Below are 13,573 nucleotides of genomic sequence, written 5' to 3'. Positions count from 1 at the left end.
GTAGAATTTGTTGACGATTATGTTAATCTTCATATGAATTTGTTTGAAAATTTGCCTGTGCAGGTTTATTATGTAGCTTTTCCACACATACATCTTCAAAAATATGAACTTGACAATCTTCTCTTTGAAATAAAATTTTAGAAAGTGAAAATTCAAAAGAAATTTGAAATAAAGTCCTCATCTATATCATGATCAGATTAAAATTTGCAAGGCTGATGTAAAGTATTAAGTATTGGTTCCCAGAAGAGTATATGATCTTCCATCTCATGGTTACTTAATGACTGTGATTTTTGAATAAAGGAGTCTCCAATGTAACAAAAAATAGGGTCATCCTCTATATAAGAAGGTTGTTGCCCCGTTATGCTCATTTCAACTTGCTTTTTTTTTTTTTTTTTCACATGTGGTTCACGGATACCCATGGTCAATGGGCAGCCGCTACGTCCACGGTAAGAACTGGGTAGCTCATACCCCGAAGGGGAGCACACCCCTCGGCCTACACTGACCTGACCCCAAGAGCTTTCGGGAATTGACCCTGTGACCTCCTGATTGGCGAGGCATTGATTTGACCGATTGAGCTAACTCTTGGGGCTTCAACTTGCTTTCTTGCTCAATCAATGATCTTATAATTTTCTTTCAATTGTTTAAATGTAGCATAACATAGGAGTAAAGAGTTATCATGAGTTTATTTCAATACCTGAAATGTGGCATAGAATAGAGGTAAAGAGTTACCATCAAAAAAATTTGCATTTTTTTCTTGATGTTCAATGTCTAAAATATATGTATGCTCATCTGTTTCAATATTTTCATAATGTTTTTCATCGTTGTCATAAGTAACACACACATGGTGACTGTTTTCCTCAACTGGTTGAAATTTAACATCCTCTTGCTGATAACCTACCACCAGTTGTGGTTCTAAACTTCTTTCAAATGAATCCACAAAACAACCAGTTTCTACCTTTTTGTGATGTGACCCAACAACCTTTCCTTCATCTTCAATATCTGTTTGAAAAGGAGGTATCTTTTGTTGTCCACTAACAATAGGTTTATCTTGCAAAATAAATGGGTTCATAAACCTTTCCATGGTTTTCATTAATGTCTCTAACTTAAGGTTTAATAAAGGGGGAAACTCCTCTTTAATTACTTTCCTTATTTCAGCTTCCATTCTAGATCTTTTAATCAATAGGTTCATTTCCACATCAATAACACTTTTTTTCATGCCATCCAAATTGGAAGAGTTTCTTTCTCTGAGATAATAGGAAATTTCAACATCAAAACCATCCAGATAATGAAGCATAGCCATTCCCGGGGGAGGCTTTATATCAGTGGGTATGGAATCATAACCACTATTGAATCTGGTTGAGAAATATTGGATTGTCTCATCACGCTACCTTTTTAAATTCCAATACTCATCCATAATATGAAAAGGGTTCCTTTTAACCTCCCATCTATTAATGAAAATTCTTTGAGATTGTTGGAAATTAGGAATACTTCCAGCTGTCAAACTTCTATACCATTTCCTAGATTTACCTAAAAAGGTTTTGAGAAAACAACCTCAATTTGACATCTTCATGATCGACTTCCTCCATGTCAATGAAGTCAATGATTTTGTCTACATGTTTCCTTGCTGTGATATTACCTGTACCATCAAATTGAGGTAGCCTCTGATTATAGTTCTTCAGCAGCTCATGCAAAGGGAGTGATATATTTAATGATGCATATCAAATGGTGGTCATAACTGAGATCTGAGATGAATTTGTACAAGCTAGACTATGTATGTTGTTTGGATATTGTTTGAGACAACCAATATTAAGATGAGATGCATTTGCAGCTTCAGTGGAAGGATATACATTCGTAGAAAGGGGATCATGTGCAAATTCATCATCTTGATTTGGGTTTAATAGACCTAAGAAAATATTTAAGATACTTTGAGGGAAAGATAGAAGGCGCTTGAAAAAACATAATACTATATCCTGAATTAAATTCAAGTCTAAATACTTGACTTTCACATGTTTTCTTCCCATCTTTGTGTCGACAAGGCTTGTCCTTCTTTGAATATGATTTCAAGTTTCTTGGAACTTGGTCTATGAAGCCATCGAATATGGATTATTTGACAGTGGAGTCACCCTAAAAACTTTGAAGCTCTGGATACATTGAACGTAGAGTCACTAGGTGAATGACACAAATTTCTTGTGTCTGATCATTGTCCACCATCAGTAATCAGATCTGGAACTTGATATGCTTTTCTCAGGAATCCGAAATATTCAGTCCCCAGTATGGTCGCCAGAATGTTTGCACTCTATAATATTTTGAGGTTGTAGAAGAAAATCACAAAGGTAACCACAAACCTACTTTGGAAGCTGGGATATAGCCATGCCAACTTCAAAGAGGGCTCTCTCTGTAAGATTTAACTTTTTTGTATTGAATATTAGGCTAGTTATGAAGTTTAAGGTTTGATTTGTATTTGAATGGTTGGTTGATAACTAGATTACCATTGGGCCATGGATTCTATTTCATAAAGTACATATTGATTCCAATGTTTACAGATAGATCTCATAGGGCAGGGTATCCAAACTGATTGGATTCTTTTAGTTTATGGGATGGGGAAGGAAGAATAGATTAAGATTCACCTTGGATATAGAGCATTGTTACCTAAATTATATATATATCTATATATATATATATATATATATATATATATATATAATTTCAGTAGAAAACATGGAAATTATTCAAAGCCGGGGGCAGAGTGTAGATTTGAACAAATTATGTCCCTTAATTATCTATTGAATAATTCAGATTGAGAAACAAATATGTGTGACAAATAGAGAAATATAAACACATAGAACGATAGAGGCACTTCACCAACAAATTGACACAAGAATCATGTGAAAGAGCTTTCTGTATAATTGGTAAATCCACTGATGCTTCGACAATATACAATAATGTTCTTCTATATAAAAACCAACCTCTATTACTTCAAATGATGACATATTTATACAAATTTATTACAAAATATCTTGATTTAAAATATCAACACTTGTTATGAATATCTATACAAGTATCTTGAAACAAAATTCAAGAATTTATTACAAAAGTATAAAAATAGACTAATTTTTTTTAAAATATCAATCGGTTGAGTGTTGATGTTGTTTTTGGGCTTTCTGGTAGTGACTAGGCCTTTAAATGAGCAATGTTGTTTGTCTTGTTGGCATATGTGTCTCGTTGTGTTGTTCCTCTTTTCGCTGCATTTTGTTTTGATGATTGTAGCTACTGAAACAGTGCTGAAAGTGCCCTCGTTTTACTCTGAGCGGAGGCTTTGCAATCTGTGAATGGATATCATGAGATGAAGTGGAGTTTGAGCTGGGTATGAAAAGTCAAAGGAAGCTACTTTTTGGAGGGGGGGTGGGTGCTATAGTGACGTATGGGGGGGGGTCTGAAATATGGAGAGATTGACATGTAGCTTTGAGTTCGGATCCCCCCTTGAATAATTTGAAATGGAGCTCGGGGGGTCCGAAGTCTTCCTCTGTCATTGATCTGGGCAGGTTTGATCTAGGCCATTGAGAGATAAGGAGATTTTATAAAAATGCGAGCCTTTTTCTTATCGCAATCGCAACAAGGCTGGGGATCTTATTATAACATGGGACTTTTCTAATAAACAAATCTGAAAAACCTTTTAAATCCATTATATAATATATCGCATCCGGCCGGGGATTTCCACTATATTCCAATCACAATTGGAAAGTGAGTACATGGGAGTGGGACAATAAAACTAGACCCAAAAACCCTTTAGAATACAACTTATAATATATCACATCCAGGGGGTCTATCACAATCAACGAGCAGAGGGATTACTTGCGATATTCGCAGATAGGGAGGAACTTTGCAATATCAGAATCAGCGAGGCTTATCGGATGTGGGGCTTATCAGTTGTGGGACTTATCGGCTGTAGGACTTATCGGATGTAGGGCTTATCGACTGCGGGAATTATCAGCTGTTGGACTTATCGGCTGTAGGAATTATCGGCTACGGGACTTATCAACTGCGAGATTTAATTGAAATCACATCGAGAGGGGGTTGACTGTGGGATGGGATGTCTCAATCGCTATCGGCAAGTGGAGATGGGCGACTATTATGTTGTACAAGGGGAAGGGTCGATTGCAATGGGTATGTGTATTGCGATTGCATAATACAAAGGGGACATGGGTCAGCGCTGATTCTTTCAAGGAAATGCGATTGCGATTATATACATGGCATGGTGGGTCCAGTTGATGTTATAATATATGGAATGACTTTATATATAATGTATAACATTGTAGTACATTACAACGTAATGTATTACAAAATACTATGCGGGCATGTTTAATGATATGAGAAACGACTCGAGTTTAACAAAAAATGGAGTATAATTAATGAAATAATATGGGATATGGCTAGAGTTAAGTGGAATGGAAATGCGACTAAGGTTTGGGAAACAAAATATTGGATTAAGGCTAGAGTTTGGGAATTAATATGAACAAAGGGAAAATGAATTAAGGCTGGATTCATACAGAGGAAATATGAATCTATGAAAATGGGGTGGTACTTTGTGGGTCCCAGCTAGAGTTAAAAATCATATTGCATATTCATAATGGGGAAAATATTTTTACCAAAGGATAGATGAAAATATAAATTAAAACTGTAGCATAAATATTTCCTAAGCCTTCATCTTCTTTTAAAGTTTAAACTTCATTCTAACCTATCTTTCAATCCAGGAGTTGGATTTGAGTGAAAGATATACCTTTGGAAAGCTTCTTCGGAGCAATTTTGGATGAAAATACCTGCAGTCTAATATGATCTAAACATTGTCATGCAAAAAATTTCCTCAAATCTTAGTACTTGGTGTTGCTTTGGAAATATTTTGTAGGATGAAATATTATTTACAACCTCTCAAACATAATAATGATGAGCTATAATCAAGCAATCCTATAAAAATTATAGGACCCTAACAGAGTTGGTTTAAATTCCCGATCGGGTGGTTTACCTTACATGTTGATGAGGTAATTTTTGACCAACAACACCTTGATGTGCCTTATCTCGAAATAGAATTCACTTATCAAATCCAATCATTTGGATTATTTGGAATTCAATTTAGGCTAACAAATAGATATCTCAATCCCTATGGTCTTTCATCAATATAAGCTTTCTCCCTGACATATAATGCCTCCTCATTTTTAAAGCGTGTACTCTTGTTGAAAGCTCTAAGTCATGGGTAACATAATTCTTCTCATGTTTGTTTAGATTTCTTGATTCATATCATACCACATATCCTTCTTGTATCAATACTCCATCGAGTCCTTCCTTGCAAGAGTCTATGCAGACCACAAAGTCCTTCTCTGGATATGGTATTCTTAAGATAGGCGTACAAGAGAGAAATTTATCCAGTTGTTCAAAACTGGTTGTACATTCAAGGGTCCACTGAAATTTTACTCCTTTTATTTCAAGGTGGTGATTAGATGCCCAATATTTGAGAAGTCACAAATGAACCTTCTATAATATCTAGCTAGACCCATGAAATATCTGACCTTTCTAACATTTTGTGGAGTGGGACACTCCATTATAGCTTCAATCTTATTCAGGTCTACACTCACTCCTTGTTTTGAAATAGCATGCCCCAAGTAGTGAACTTGGGTTTGGAAAAAGTTACACTTGTTGAGTTTTTCATACAACTTATACCCCTTTAGTAATTGTAACAATGCTCACAAGTGGTCTTCATGCTCTGCTCTAGTTTTTTTATATACTAGGATATCATATACGAAAACCAATACAAATTTATCCAAATAAGGTCTAAGGACATCGTTCATCAAGCACGTAAATGTGATTGGGGTGTTCATAATCCCAAATGGCACAGCTACAAATTCATAGTTGACATATCTAGTCCTAATGATAGTTTTGTGAATGTCTTCATCTTTGATCCAAACCTAATGGTATCTATCTGAATAGCTCAAGTTGACTTGTCTGACTAGTTCAAGTCGAGTCGAAAAACATATGTTGTAACAAGAGTTAACTAATTTCATATTAGTTATGGTGTTTGGTCGAACAGTTAGACTACTATAACTATCCTAACATTTGGTATATATCTATCTATATATCAATGTATCAGTTATGATTCAGTTAGTAAAAGATAATATATCAAAGTGCTTTCGTTGGTTCCCCATTATTGTATCTTTATATATTTACTTATGCTTATTATGTGATTAGATTTTGTCTATACTACTAGTAACTATGCACACTTTACCCTATATTAAAACATTGGTTCTGTTGCCAGTAGTTAGAAATCGAGTCACAAAAGTATGTAAGAATAAATTTTCACATTAGAGGGGATACAGTTATGGTGGGAAACAAAAATCAATAATTATCTAAAAAACTATGTGTAGAGAAATCGACTATCAATAACAAAAGAAGGACCCAATTTCTTCACAGAGGTACACAAAAGATTTATCAAAGGTGCCCTAATAGAGATCAAGAAATTCCTTGATGGAGTCACCCATGAAAAAACCTTAGAATGAAACTAATGCCAAACTTTTGTTGAAACTATCAAATGATGGTTAAACAAATCAGCATGAGTGGGTCAATTTGATTCTAGAGGTGTTTAGTGAAGAACAAGTGATAGAATATCGAACCTCTGTTGAATGTGTTACTACCATATTCTTCTATGGTTTACATGACAACTTCTTCTGCATGATTCCTACTCTTCTACATATTTTTATTCCTAAAAAGGGCATAAGACGTTTCACTAAGTATCAACCCCCCTTGTAGACTCCATCCAATACCGACTAGCAAAAGGAGAAAACTGATTGGAAAAAATTCCTTGACACCCAGTGCAAAGACACAAAATAAACGTGTGATTACTTTTTAAGCAAATAAACACGGTTGTTGGGTACTTCCTGATGAACGAACACTAAGTTGAGTCGGCATGTGGGGCAGGGGGGCGTAACAAATAGTGAGAAATAAAGAGGGAAAATGAAAAAAAGAGAGTAAAGTTGGAGAAGTACATATAAATTACAAAAATGTGAGGAAGAAGGTTGACTCCCAGAAAGAAGAAACAAGAAAGTAGTCAATGTAATAATGATTGATAGTATAAGCAATCAACCAACATACATAAAATAGCAAGGGATAAGAGACAATAGTGATGAGAAAATATAATATAATAAGAATATTGGTGAGACGTGGTTCATGTAGAATCTACCTAGTTCATATTTTCTTAAAAATAAATAACCTACCTGCATGATAATGCAACTATCTCTACTCTATTTTTGTCGAGACGAAAAGGATGGTTTCAAGTGGCTTAGGAGATTTCCCTGATCATAATATCACAATTGTGCGTCATTATACATCTATTCTAAGTCAGAGTTACAGTGGGGATCAAAACTGATGAAGGAAAATGCTGCTACAGGTGATTGCTATAGAAGCCCTGTAATGTTACAGGTAAGCCTACGATGCTACAGAAGGGCATCCAAGTGGTTTTTGAAGATGAGAAGGTTTTCTTGAGGGTATGGAGAGGTCTATATTAGTTTTATAAAATGAAAGGGGGTTGGTTTGAGAACCTAGCCAAGCTCAGGACCTCTTGGAGGCCTGCCTTGCACTAGGATGAGTGCTCTCGATGTCCTAGGAAGAATGGCTTATAAAATAAGGTTTTGGGACATAGTTTGGAAGTGGAAGGAGAAGATGAAGGAGCTTAGGATAAAAGTGGTGAAGGTTCCCTTCCCTCCAGATCAACCAGCCCTACAATCAATCACATGCATGCATCCATTTATCATTAAAAAATGAACTAACTTATGATGGAAATATGAGTTGAATTTAAACAACAACTAATTCATGCAGTACCACTTATCTAATCACTAAATTGAATTCTAAGCTACAGAAATAAAATGCAAAACATGAAAACTAACATTAATCTATTTCCAAGAAATCATAAACAAAATATTTTTGGGTTGTGGTTTTGAATCCATCCACTCATTCTCCCACAAGAGAGGTGATGTAGAGGTTGCAACCATAGGATTTTATAGATTAATATCTACTGAAATGCAAGAAACTATGAACTTCTTGGAATCAAGAAGAAACATAAGTACAAGAAGAGGGACCAAATCCTCTGGGTTGGGCCCAAACCCAAGGGTCTCAGCCCTCTGAAACTAACTCAGATGCAACTTAAAATCTAACTTCTCATTATCAAAAAGTGTAGGTCTAATACATCACATAAAAGTTGAAAATAACAATGTCAAGCTTGAAGCTCAATAACTACACCTATTTGAAAACCAACTCTGAATCTTCATGAGATATTCTTCTAATTTATTTATACAAAAGGGCAGATGGAGTAGCTCCCTTGAAAGTAGGAGTGGTTCCCTTCTTGATATTGAAAATGGTGATTCTTCTCCTTCTTGATCTTCAATTGGATTAGGAGTCAGTTAATTACCAATGAACTCGAATTGGTGAGAGAGGATATGGTGATCCCAAGCTGAGTTTAGGGAGTTAAGGAGGTGGAAAATCACTATATTCTCTCCTAGTTATATCCATTAATCCATTTCATAGTAATAGCCTAAAAATGCTTCATTTTCCTGAAATTAAACCACATTAGGCCACATACTATGACAAACACCTTTTACTCCTCTTGCTAAGAATAATATAACGAAAAATGTGAATTAATGTAAGAGAAGGATAGTTTTAAGGTTGGAGGATGGCATATTGATATTCAAAATGTACCTATTGATGGGACTCATCATCACCCCCCTGCTGAAGGTATTTCTCATCCTCCAAGAAACTAATTCATCCATGTGCAATTCTTTCATGGCCCTGGTGGCCTCTCTGACATCCAAAGGATCCTCGGATGGTGTGCCCTCTTGGGGTTGAAAACCTACCTATCTCTTTCCATTCCTTCTACTCTCCTGCTTCATCTCTTCCTTCTTGTAATCCTCGCAGTAAGGGTGGACTGAGCTTGAGTCCTATCCACTTGATTTTCATCCTCTATATGATCCTATTGTATAATCATGTTCTCTCCAAGGCATTCCTTAGCCTTTATGGAGAGTGATATTCTATGATATGTAGACTATGGAGTAAGGCATGCCATCTCCTTTGGAAATATTGAAGAATTTGTATTCCCAACAACCTGAATGTGTCTTCAAAGTGTAGAATGGCTTGCTCTTGGGTAGCAATGTATTTGGGTACTAAAGCAACATCATTGGAGATGAGGCCATGATTGCTAATGACAACCTTTGGGCTTACTAGCTCTGCCTTGATATATAATTGTTCCTTTTCCTCCTTTGTCATTACCCTTTTCATTTCCTCAACTTTTGTATCCTCCTAATTGATCCAATATGATAAATACATCAAATGCATATGTCTCAATCTTGAATTGGGATCCAAAAATTCATATTTGTCAAAGTGAGGTTGTGCATGTAAAATTCAACCAATTTTTCTTTGTCTTCCATGTTAGTTTGGCTGCAAAATTCAATGAACTATTTATAGTCTTGAAAGGGTAGAGATCCATATTGTGCCAAAGTTTTTATTTGGAACTGCAACCATTGTTCTTTGAGAAAGAGGGCATAAGACTTTTATGGTTGTTTGCATTGTAGTGCTTCCATGGAGAGACTTGCCATGGTGGCAAGTTGTGTTTCTTTCTCTTGCAACCTCTCTCTCAACCTCATGTTTTCTGCCTGTAGTTGCTCCTTCATTATAGACTCTCTCATTCTCAACTCACTTAACTCATTTCTCATTTCAATGACCTTTTCTTCCATGAGGACTACATCCTCTAGCTTCTTAGATTTAGCAATTTGCGTCCTCTTGTGGGTTCTACCTCTCTCTATCTCCAACTCATCATGGAGTGGGATTGCAATTGTTTCAAGGATAATCCTTCCTCCTCCAATTAATTTGTAGTAGGAGCTCAATCTAGATTGTGGGCTAGGTTCTTGGAGCTCTTGTGGGTATTTTTCAAGAGTCTTTTGAGGTGGTGGCTTCCTCTTGTGAGTCTTTCTTGGGCTCCTGTAGCTTCCCCTGTCCTTCCTGTAGTAGACTCTGCCCCTACTTTGGAAAAACTTGTCTCTCTTGTAGCTTCTCTTTCTCCTGTTCCTAAAAGGAAGATTGTGTCCTTGGCTTCTTGAAGGTGACAAACATAGTGGTAGGCCTAATAACAAGTCATATGGATGACTTGGTTTTGGTTTTAGGAGGAGTGACCTCCTTAATGTTCCCTCACTGGGTCCTATTTCTTCCTTTTTGCTTGGTGACTCATCAATAATTATAGGAACAATTTTAGGAGTTTGTGGCTTCCCTTGTTCAATTCTAGTGCTCTTCCTGTATCTGAAATACATTTTACTTAGCTTTGATTACTTCCTCTTGGGCTTGGCAAGAGTGCCCAATGTAGATAAGGTTGCAACTACTTCTTGTTCAATGTATTCTTCTCCTTGGGGTGGATTCTTCTCCTTTATTCTCCTCATCTTCTCCTTTCATCTCTTCTTCTCCTTACTCTCTCTTTGCTGCCTCTTTTTCCTCTGTTTTTATTTCTTCTTCTTATGTTCTTGCTTCCTCTTCCTCCTCTATATTTTCTCCTTATTCTTCCTTTGTTTTTCCTTCTCTTCCTCCAACACTAGAGGTTGGAGTCTCTCCTGGTGTGAGGGCTTGTGTTTCTATGAAAGTCTCCCTATCCATGTCCACAAATTTGTTCCATATGACATGGATTCTCAAGTGGTTCAGAGAATCTACCACTATCAATTTGATGAGGCCATGGTGAGCTAAATGTTTGTGTTTTCCTTCCCTTACCTTTTGACTCATCTCCATGATTGGATACATAAGGAAATGAGGGACACTAAGTCTTTGAGAAAGGGGTAATTCTTCGTTGAATCTCAACTCTTGGAAAAACCTGAAGTGGTAGGCATAAACCACACTTAATATCTCTTCACAAGATATATATCTAAATATATGGTAAGATACCTCATCCCAAGGGTAAGGTTGAATTTATCTTCTCAGTCCATTCTTATATTCTATATTATTCTCTTGGGAAAGGAAGAAGTTTTTCCTAGCTGTGACACTTACTTTCTTGTCTTCTTTGCTGCATCTAATTCCTAGAGGAAAGGTGGTCACTCTGCTGATAGTTTAAGGACTGAGAGAGTTGACCAACCCTCTGAAAAGAGTTGTGGTACTGTCTTCCCATTGAGAATGCAATGACAAGAAGAATTCATGGTAAATATCATCATCATACCCCTTTAGTAGCTCAAAGAAACTCAATCATTGGTGGTTTCTAAATATGTCAACTATAAGAGGGTGTTGGTGAATTCTCTTGGTGTCTGAGGGTTCCCTTTTGTTAAATCCTCCCCCCATATCTTCTCTATTACTCCTTGATACTATGTAGGTGTGCAATTTAAAAAAATTCAAGCAGTCTCAGTGGTGAAATAGTGGCATAAAAAGTGGTTAAATAGTGGCACAATTCTTGGTAATAGTGAGGACGAATGGTGCTCAAATTGATATCAACCAAACTATTTTCTTTTATATTAACCACATCAACTTCCAAAAGGATCCCCTACTGATCAATTGAATGCTATAGGCTCTTAATTTCAAGCAGACTGCCCATGAAATTGGTGTAGAAACAAAGAATGAGGGTATCACTTAATTCTTATCAGAGAAATTTTGGGTGTGCATGAAGGTTTTGAGATAGTAGCGAGCCACTATGGCTCCTTTTCCTCCTCTAAACTCCTATTGTAGCTCCTCTCGACCCTCCTGTAACAATTGTAGGCCTGCCTGTAGCTTTCTCCTGTAGCACTGTGCAGGAAGGGTTCAAAACTCCTTAGTGTCACTCTAGGCTGCTCTATGCACTAGCTCGTCCTTCCTCTACCTGTTTTTAGAATGGGTCATGGTGCAAATGAAGTCGAGCTACCACATAATATCATTTTTTGGTTAAAATATTGGAGCACTATAATGAATTGGCATTAACTCAAGTTTCCTCTTTTTGACTGTTGTCCCCACTAATTGTAATCATCTCTCCCTCCTTGTGATTATCACCCACTCTTCGAGGACAACACTTCGTTTTTAGTTGACATTTCCAAGTTGCATGGGTGACTTAAATCACGCTTGAGTTTACTAGTTGAGGGTGGCCAAGTTCATTGGCTACCTACAACCTATTAAAACACATTTTCTCGCTTAAAACATGTTTTTTTTTTTTTTTTTTTTTTTATGTAGTGGGAGGAGGTTAGGGTTTCCATACCTGAGCCTACCTGTGGATCGAACTGCTACAAAGGTTTGTTGCTAGAGCTGGACCATACATCATTATGATCAAGGTATTTGACCTCTTTGACTTGTTTCCTGTGTATGTCTTCAGTTTTTATATTACCCTAATTGTTGACGTTGTTGTGAATTTGTAGGTGCCTCTTTTGATATCCAAGTTGTTGTTGTTGGTGGAAAGCCTCCCTCAGAACAAGGTGTCTCTTCATAGCTACAAATAAATATTCATCATCACTTCTATTGGTGGACAAAAATATAATATCAGTGAATCTTACTGTGTGGCTGTACAGGAGAAATTTCTTCCTGTAGCAGTCTTTTGTTCTCCCCTTGGAGTCTTCAGTTTTATTGAGGGAAATGAGGGAGATGATGATGAGATATGAGGATAAGGTTAGATTCATGGAGGATTAGTGTAGACACTGTAGAGATAGAAAAGAATAACATCTATTTTTTTTTCTTAAGATAGGAGAAAGTGGATAATTTTGAGCAAAGTTTTGGTGAAATGAGTGGATGGATGATGGGCAGGTGATGGAAAATTCATAGGAGGACCTTATTTATCATTTCTTAGAGTCAACATGTTATTTTTTAATATTTTCCTCCTCGAATATCCCTCATGTGCCTCCACAGGCTCCACTTGTAGCATTACATGACCTTTTTGTGGCAATACAGGTCCTTCCTGTAGCATCACAGAGAGGAGGTGAAATTTGGATTTCTTGATGATGGGATGGTGGAGAGAGATAGTAATATGAATGGAGAGGATGGATATGAGGTGTATGGATAGAGGGATGGATGATAACTTGTAGGTCTTGGACTATAGCCATGAAATCTTCCATGGTGTACAATTATGCAAAACAAAAGAAAGGTTAGCAAATATGATATAAGCTTCTTCCTTATTCTCTTTTTCTTTTCACTTTTTTATTTTTATTTTTCTTTTCTCTTTTCCTTGAGACACACATGCTTCCTCAAAGGAGGTTTTCAACCTGCATCATTGCCCTAGGTGCCTCAAGGGAGGTTTGCACCTATGAATTTTTATTATTTTTTTCTTTTTTTTTTCCCTCTTGGGATGCCTTAGATAGGTTTTAAAACCTGAAGTTGGGCTTAGATGCCTCATAGAGGTTTTCATATAAGCCTTTTATTTTTTATTTTGTTTTTGTTTTAAATTTCTAGGAGTGCTGTGGACTAGAAGCTATGAAACTCCCAATAACATTCAATTCTTTGCTGACTGAACTAATAAATTCCTCCTTGGATAGAGGTTTTCTATATAACTTCAACTTGTAACTAATTACAAGAAAGGGAATGCCTTCCTCATCAATGGTTCTGATCTGGGCAAATCAAT

The sequence above is a fragment of the Pinus tabuliformis genome, chromosome X, assembly GCF_031772625.1.
Source record: "Pinus tabuliformis cultivar Carrire ecotype Pingquan chromosome X, CPIR1, whole genome shotgun sequence".
Classification (NCBI taxonomy): Eukaryota; Viridiplantae; Streptophyta; class Pinopsida; order Pinales; family Pinaceae; genus Pinus; species Pinus tabuliformis.
This window is presented reverse-complemented; position numbering follows the sequence as displayed.